Here is an 8,320-nt window from a genome sequence, read left to right as displayed (position 1 = left end):
CACACACACACACACACACACACACACACACACACACACACACACACACACACACACACACACACACACACACACACACACACACACACACAGTTGGGGAAACAACAGCATTGTTACTTCCACAAAATGTCAGTGACATAATACCCCACCACGTCCTGTTTTACATGTTCTGGGACCTGGGAGAGGAGACGATTTACATAAAGAGGTTTAATCAAGCTAAAATGACTTGTGGGAAGTTCCTCAGTTAATGTAGGTGACGATGCACAATATCGGATATCCAACATGCCGATATTTTTCAACTCATTTTGGCCAATGCCGAGGAAGACACGTCTCTCTTGTTAACATATGCTATCATGATGTCCCACTGGCAGACGTATAAAATACGATGCTTTTCAAATTGAAAACAGTCACGAAGCAAAATAAGAAAACTACTTCAACTTAGGTCACATACAAAACATGCCATATTCATTTTTATGCAACGTGTTCAAACAGAACAGAAGAATCCATCCTACCATAAACAGCTGTCCCGGAGACAATCCTGAAAATAGGCACAACCAGGACAAATCTGACCTTTTTCACATGTTGCAAAACCATGTACCTCCACACTGCAGACATATTTATGTTTGCACATGCTTATCGACCTGGAGGAAATGTTTATTTCTGGCAGATGATAATATTTCCTTTTCAAGCCTTTATCTGCCTATCTGATCTAACTAAAGGAAATTAACCTGTGTTTAGATTAGCAAAATTGTACAAATATGTTAAACTCACCCTGAAAAGAGAACAATATAACCAGGGATTTGATCTAAGAGTTAAAAAGGCATTTTTTTTTTTATTTCATCTCGACTTTAGGGATCTATCACCCAAAATGCTTTCTATCTCATATGATAAAAACATCACCCAAAATAAAATACTCCAATATCTGAACATAAAAACCTGTAAAAGCGCTACCCTTTGTAACTATACAGCACTCATACAGGTGTTAATCACATGAAAGGCCGATGAGCCAGTCGGGCAGACGACTGGCACTAATGAGGCAGACTGTGAGCCGGCTCCTGCATCCATCACCCTTCCAGGAAAAAAGAATAGGAAAAAAAAAAAAAGACTATTTACCACATTTAATCCTCCGAGAAGAATTTTAGGAGAGGAGATTGGGTCTCCTCCTCCTCCTACTCGCGATCGCCCTCTTTTCTGCGGTCCGTCTCCACCAGCACCGCCATTAAAGTATGGTTGAAAATAGTGGATGATGTTGTGGAGACGGAGGACTATTAAAAGTCAGGCAAATGCTTTTACCAGCGCTTATGAAATTGCACTTGAGGTGCCGTTTCAGCTCCTGCAAATGCGGTCCAAAAAAACCCTTCTGTGGCTGATGAAAAAGAACGTGCATACACACACACACACACACACACACACACACACACACACACACACACATAGTATGCACACTCATTTTCTGGGCTCAGTTAGCTGTCCCCATTGGTTTGGAAGGCCATCACAAGCTATAACAACTACAGCCTGGCCGGCCTGTTAGTAGTGGGCCCTCTGTTTCAGCAATCTGGGTTCTCTTTGCCTTTGGACATGGACCAGGTCACACTGCACAATACACCACTCTGTTTGGAGAGAGGGAGGGAGGGAGAGGAGAGAAACCTGCAGTCATGTGAGTCTCTGCGTGCATAAATAAGCATATGTGCACCAGCATGCATGTTTGAGTATGTTTTGGTTGTGGGAATACTGCGCATGTGTGTGCATGTGTGTTTGTGTTGTGACTGTTGGGTCCACCACACCCTCTCTCTTTTCCATACTGGATTGCAAGGCCTCCCTCCCGTCTCCCCAGCCTCTGTCATTACATCATCGCTACAGCTTTTTTTTTTTTGCTACCTCAGCACATGCACAACCATTTTTGGGGACCCCCCCGGCAGCGTTTGAATGGCGTCATTGGAAACCTCCGAGAGGTCAGTGCACCAGAAGGAACACACTTCACTGTCAATCTGAAAACAATGCAGCGGACAGCAGACGTTTCTGCAGAACAAACAGATCTCAGATCCGGCGTGGGCCTGTGCCTCTTTAGGCGGCACCTGTCCCTTTAAGATCCATTTCTCACAGCTTGCGGGTGCTGAGCTGAGCGCACTAGCCTGAGCCGAGCGGCGCTGCGCTGTGCATGTATGGTAAGAGGGGGAGGGGGGAGGGGGGGGGGGGGGCCGCGCCGCCCAGCCTGCCAGCCCACCAGCCCACCACAGGGAATTTGTTTATGTTTCCTTGCTGCCAAGTTCCTGTCAGGAGGCGCCCCAAAGAGGAACTGCAGACTACTCGGTGCTGTTAGCTACGCCCTCTCGCATAGAGTGGCTGAAGTTTTCTGCATACAGTATCGGGTCGTGCTTTGTAAGTACACTTAAATCCAGGGAGGTCTCTTCATCAACTTCAGCACTCGCGCACAGTACACACTCACTTCAAGCCCTCGCTCTGTTGCTCCATAACCAGCTTTGAGAGCATTGAAAAAGCTAAATTTATGACCCCCAAACAGATTAACACCAATTTACTCAAAACCCAGTGCATAAAACAACACAAAAGGCATAGTTTCATTAAAGCAACACTTTACGAGAGGCACTTTGTTAACCTGAGGATTATGGGTATTGTAAAAAGTGAGCACCACCACCATAAATACACAGTAAACAGGACTGGTAAACTCATGAGTATTAAACAAAGTATTTGAGAGGGAAAGACTAAATTACTCTCCCACTAAAGCAAAGAATTCCGACCTCCGACAACACGCGCGACCTTGATTCATGATTAAAAACACGATCTATTACTGCCAGTGAAACAGTGACTGCGGCAATTTTGCACATCAATACAATGCCTCGGCCTGGCGTATACGTGCCGTTTCCACTGCGAGTGAGCAGCCCTTCTGTCAAGCAAGGTCAGCAAGTGTGCTCACTACCTTGAGTGCTGTGGCCACCCGCAAGTTTGCCTCTGCAAAAAAATAAAAAAAGGAAATAGCCCGCTCACTTACAGTTATGTCAAGGACACGGGCCGTTTGTCTTCATACCATTGCATGTGTGACGTCCAGTGAGTGCGTGCGGTTAGGGGGATGGAGAAGTGTGCGAGTGAGCGGAGGAAGGAGAGGTCGGACGAGGCCATGCAGAGGGGCGTGGGACCCGGGATGGCGAGACAGAGGAAGAGATGGAGAGAGAGAAAAAAGGGGAAGAACAAAAGATGGAAGCGTGGATGGAAACGATGTAAGGCTGACGTTTGGAGGGGGAGGGGGGGACTGCGTGAAAGCAAAAACAGGAAGCCGTTTATGTCAGCTTTGGATGGCGGGACTGCTCCCCATCGCGTGTTGGCACATTTCACTGATTCTTTGACTGTACGGTCAGAAACTCCTCTTTCCCACACACAATGAAAGGGGAACCAATGGGTGATTGGGTGAATGCACAAGGCACTGACTGCGTTTAAAAAAAATGATAATCATGCCGTGTTGTCAAACTTCTGCATTTTGTTTTTTTACTGTGGGTGGAGTGCACACGCAAGAGCGAAAACTTAAATCAATTGAGCATCGGGAGTTGCGGCACACTTCTGCTATTCTGCTGACGGTGAGGAAGTAAGATGCCACACAATGTCTTTTTCAATTCAAATGCCTTACAATAAATGAGCTCAGCAGCACAAAATACCAACCAAGCTTGAAGTAGTTTACTCAACCGTAACTCTCCAAATTTGGGGGATCGTGTAAATCTGACATATCAAATTGGTTAATCAGAAAGGTGGAAGTGTCGGAAAGCCCCAGCGTGCAAACACAATCGCAACACTACACTCAAATTTATCACAATGAAAGGACAAAAAAAAAAGTGCCAAAGAGCCATTAAGAGTGTCAAAGAAATCTAAGATGACATTAAGACAAAAAAAAAAAAAGACCAAGTCTGGCTAAACAACAACAGAGATGCTGAGTGCTGATTATTGAACTCGGTTCAGCTTCGAGGGAGGATACAAGGTGCCGTTACACGGGAACAACTGTACATAAAGAACACTGAAGTTTCCATGTCCGAAGTGGAGTTAAAGAAAAACACAGGAGTCTCATTCTAGACTGAGGGCTCAGCAGCCACCACCGACCTACCGCATACAGAGTGTGAATCATTAAAGGCATGTGTTCCACATCAACTGCCGGGGCCCGCTTCCCAACCCACCAATGAGACTGGATCTAAATTATGGTGGGGAAGAGGGGGGGGTGGGGGGGTTAAGTACCGCTTCACGTGGAGATGAAAACCCCAAACCTGCTAACTCAGAGAGAGTGAGAGAAACTGGAAAATGACTGCATGAGAGTACTGCGTGTACCTTCTGCCCGGTTCACAAAATAACACGCCGATGAACAAATGAAGCGGCTAATGGAACAAGTAAATGATTTCCCAAAACAATGATGTGTCATCGTGTACAAATGAGGTGAATACTGTTTTGTGCTCTCCAAACAGCTAAACGGAGAGCCAAACTGAATAGAAAACTGACCTACTTTGCTTTGCTGCGTGGTCTTTCTGGCTGCCTTTGTCAATTTCTAAAAAGCTAAAACACAGCAGGAGAACTTTCCCCAGGAAAACAAATCAAAAGGGTGAGGAAATACAAAAAGGAGGGAGGAACTCAAGAGCTGTACGCGTACAAGACCAATGTGCCAGCCTGGGTCTTGTCCATCGGGCCAGCCGTATGCCAAAGTGGTTGCTAACAGAGGAGTGTCTGCCAGACCGCTTGTCGCCCCCAGTTAGGACACACGGACGTCTTCTGTGGGTGCGAATATGTGCTTGTGCTCAAAACGCACACACACACTCACACTCACACTCTGGTGTGGGCATCCAGTGGAGGATTTGTGGAGGGAGTCTGCATCCTTCTGGGCATTGCCTGGCATCTTCGTATGACATACCAGTCTATTTGTTTTTGCTTTGAGGCTGCCATGGGGGAAGGCGTTCGTCTGGGGGGAAGAGATCACCCCCAGAGCCAGGACAGGACAGGACATGACATGACATGACAGGGAAGAACGGGAAAGTGAAACGCTAGCTTGTACAGGCAGGAGAAAGTCCAAATAGGACAGGACAGGAGAAACTGAGCCACAGTCCCGGGGGACGTGATGCTCTGATTGGCTGAGAGAAATTGACCAACCTTTTCAGCTCCTTCTTGTCGGCCCTTCTTGTGGCAAAACAACGTTAAAATGAATCAAAGGGAAATGCCAGAGTCAAACAAATAGTACAGAACTATTCTTTCTGTGCTTTGAAGCCAACACAATGGAGATAAATCAATCTATATTCACAAAGTGATGGTCCCAAGTTCTTCAAGCCAGTTCCTAATGATGAATGGCTGTATTCGTTTTGTCTCCGTTGCTTAAACATGACAGAGCAGATCTCCATGCTGTCAGCTCCAACTGTGATGCAACAGACCCAGGATTAGACCTGATCCTACCACTGGCCACGAGACAAGAAGTACCTAATGCAAACCAGTACAGTGTGTGTGTGTGTGTATGAAAACGCTCACACTGTACATAAACAGTGACCTTTACGATGGCAGATATATGGCACGGTGAAAAGACAGAAGACATTCAATACGAAAACCAACATGGCAGTCACGTGACGAGGGACAGTGCTATTGCGTGGAGAGCAAGATGGTGTTTGGTACCCACAGACACAATTGCGGAGTGTCCAATTACCCAGAGTCACCAGCAGCGACAAATTCGGGCTTACCCCAAAAACCGTCAATCTCCCCGTCCTTGGCCGAGGAAATCTCCCCTTGAATCGATTGCAGCTCCTAAGCTCTGAAGAGGGAGGAAGAGAGAGAGAGAGATGTTTGAAACCGAGAGCTTTGTAGTTCCTTATCCACGTGCTGCCGACTCAGTGGCTCCCTAGCTTCTCTGGCACAGAACCGCTTCACTGCGAGCAAAACTCTGACACTCTTTTTCCTTCCTTCCCTCTCACACTCCCTGTAATCTGACTGCCCCTTTTTTTTTTTTTCTCCAACAGATTGGACTTTCTCGCTCGCTACATTTGAAGCTCGGACATCATGTGAAGAGTGGAGTAAAACTGTGGTGTGGTGTGAATTACCTGGGGGCCGAGGAAGGCAGAGTCGTGCTTACGGCCGCAACTCAATTACAGCAATGTGAATCAGGTGGCGGCCGAGAAATCCCCTTAGCCTGATGTACAAATAGGGACACAGAGGCGCCTTCATTGCCAAGACGGAGACAAATCTAAAGTGGCATGTCATCTCTTCGTGGAAAGACAGCTAAGCTTATGGTGTACAGATGGATGGCTGCTGCAAACACGTATCCAGCCACACCGGTTTGGAGTGTGAGAACAATGCCGTTTTGTTTTATGCATGTTGCTAAAATATCAGCGTGTACCATTCCGTCTGGTTGCAGATCTAAATTGAGCCACATGACACTTAGGCTCTCTGATAAGCACTACCTTAGTGCGGCAGAACAAGCTGTGGGAAGTGTTTTTCTGCGGGATTGTTTTTAAACGAAAAACAACTGGAGGAAAATTACAGGACGGTGGTTTGCAAAAGTTAAAATGCACTTTGTTGGATTTCATAGAAATGCCAAACTCAACCTCCATGGTGAGTACTTCTGGAATAGAAGATCGGTTTGACAAAAAACACTCAAAATCAGCAAGTTTATCCGAAGAAAACAGAGAGAGATCTCTTTTTTTTTTAGCATATGCTGGCTCCAGGATCCCCTCTAGGGCCCCATAAAATGTGGAGCTGTGGACCAGGTCAGTGTTTTCCAAAAGTATGTTAAACCGATGACCTTTGAAACTGTGGTCTGTTTGAGTGTATTTCACTTCAAGGCACATGTCACAGGGAGGAAGAGCGATTCTATACTTCGGTTAACATTGAAAGCAGCGAGTTAAAGCGGGAGGACGGAGCTTTTTCCTGACATAGTAATGGTTGCTCTTTAGAAGCGCCCTCCCTCCAGGCTGAAGTGGCCCTGTCGCCATTTTACAAGCAGCAAATGAATTTCACACGCATTTGTTATCACAAGCTCTTGAGGACAGTCAAATAGCTACAACAGAGATAAATATAGCATGTATAAAATTTATGTATAAAATTATACATTTATCTCGACAACAAAGGGCTGCTTTCATTTACACATCGCACAACTCCAACCGGCTACTGTGCAAAACCTCAACTCAACGTTAATGAGGGAATCACATTTACAAATTCACATGAGGCGCTTTGCCGGATGAATGCAACGAGCTTTGGTATGGTTCCTGTTCGAGCTAATGTTGCTCACATGCATCGGCTATAAGCTCAGCTTCATGCTACATGCGAATAGTAATACTGTTCGACAAAGATGGAGTGGGAAGACCAGACTTAAGAGACGCAAAGACAAACATCACTGCCCAGTGGTGCATTAGTGGATCCTAAAATGATCTTAATTATAGACCTGTACATCGCAAACATATCAATTCATATTTATACGGTCTATTACCAACAGGGTGCGGACACTTAAAATACTTAAAACATAGTGCCGTGCATTAGCCCTGAAACAAGCATTACCTTGCATTGGGAGGTGTGTTGTTTGATAAAGTCAAAACACAAACACAGGGGTCCTGTTGACACTGGTATGAATGGCTGTTAATTATAGTGTGCCTAGAATGAATTGCACTTTCTGGCCAACTAAGTGATGCACCTGCATTTGTTAATAATTGCTATGACTTTAAATGGGATTCAAATTATGTATAATAATGCTCATTTCAGAAGTGAATTGTGGCTTTGCATCAGACCATACCACCGTTCAGCCAAAGCATGGCTCTGGTGCGATGCTTTGCATGTGACAGCTAACACTGTATGTAGCATTTAGCCGCGAGTTAACCCACCTTCTATGCGAGACTGGTTATGACACTATAATGTGGAGGTGTCTGGCTCTGTGCTGCTTGCCCCGGTTCCTCTTCCAACCTCATAATCGAGCCTGTGCCCTCAAAGACTCTTCATTTCACTTCCTGTCTTATTGCACATCCTCTCTTCCTGTTTGTCGTTCTTAATGGTTTATTGGTCCACGAGAGCAAAAGCAGCATACAGCGTGTAGGATGAAATGAGGACAGAGTTAAATGCACATGCACGTATGCCGTGTGTGTGTTAGTGTGTAAAAGTGTGTGTGTGGTCATGCATGTGCAAGCCTGCAGCCTATACACTGATGAGAGCGGACAGGAGTAGCCTGGGGTAATCACGTCTTTATCCTTGCTGATGGCTGAAAGCAACTCATTGCAGACCAGACACTCATCTTTCTCTCTCTCTCTCACACACACACACACACACACACACACACACACACACACATACACACACACACACACACACA

At 45.8% G+C, this 8,320-nt stretch overlaps 1 protein-coding gene across 3 annotated transcripts in view; it reads right to left on the bottom strand.

Moving 5' to 3' along the window:
- raraa (retinoic acid receptor, alpha a) overlaps positions 1-8,320 on the bottom strand; it is a 131,595-nt gene that overhangs the window by 108,578 nt on the left and 14,697 nt on the right. Inside the window, exon 2 of one of the 3 annotated variants that reach the window (XM_031843201.1) lies at positions 5,709-5,779. The exons of the other annotated variants lie outside the window; for them this stretch is intronic. The gene's annotated coding sequence lies outside the window, so the exon portion shown is untranslated. The remainder of the gene's footprint in view (positions 1-5,708; positions 5,780-8,320) is intronic. 3 annotated transcript variants of the gene reach the window in all.

Source organism: Anarrhichthys ocellatus, unplaced genomic scaffold (assembly GCF_004355925.1).
Source record: "Anarrhichthys ocellatus isolate YVR2014 unplaced genomic scaffold, GSC_Weel_1.0 scaffold4, whole genome shotgun sequence".
Classification (NCBI taxonomy): domain Eukaryota; kingdom Metazoa; phylum Chordata; class Actinopteri; order Perciformes; family Anarhichadidae; genus Anarrhichthys; species Anarrhichthys ocellatus.
The sequence above is the reverse complement of the archived record's forward strand: the minus strand, read 5'-3'. Positions and strand labels throughout refer to the sequence as shown.